Source organism: Pyrgilauda ruficollis, unplaced genomic scaffold, assembly GCF_017590135.1.
Source record: "Pyrgilauda ruficollis isolate IOZ18807 unplaced genomic scaffold, ASM1759013v1 scaffold15, whole genome shotgun sequence".
Taxonomy (NCBI): Eukaryota; Metazoa; Chordata; class Aves; order Passeriformes; family Passeridae; genus Pyrgilauda; species Pyrgilauda ruficollis.
The window spans coordinates 5,171,668-5,171,943 of NW_024513654.1; the positions used below are offsets into that span (position 1 = coordinate 5,171,668).

Sequence of the window (276 nt, forward strand, 5' to 3'; positions counted from 1 at the left end):
CGCGAGCGGGCGGAGCGGGCGCTAGCTCGGGTTCCGCTCCCGCCGCCGCACGTGACAGCGCCCGGCCCCGCCCCGCGCGCGCTTAAAGGGGCAGAGCAGGGGCGGGGCTTGCAATGGGCGGGGCTGCCGACCCTGCCCGGGGGTAGTTCGGCCCATTGCCCTTGGCCCCTTCCCCTCAGCTCCTTCTCAGCACGGCTCCGCTTAGATCAGCTCCCCTCAGCCCGGCTTCCTTTAGATCAGCTCCCCTCAGCCCGCTTCCCTTAGATCAGCTCCCCT

At 71.4% G+C, this 276-nt stretch overlaps 1 protein-coding gene across 1 annotated transcript in view; it reads right to left on the reverse strand.

Annotated features, from left to right (window-relative positions):
• Window positions 1–46, reverse strand: part of INPP5F (inositol polyphosphate-5-phosphatase F) — a 39,157-nt gene extending 39,111 nt beyond the window's left edge. The window contains exon 1 of the mRNA XM_041461391.1: window positions 34–46. The gene's annotated coding sequence lies outside the window, so the exon portion shown is untranslated. The remainder of the gene's footprint in view (window positions 1–33) is intronic.
• Between the last annotated feature and the right edge of the window lie 230 nt (window positions 47–276).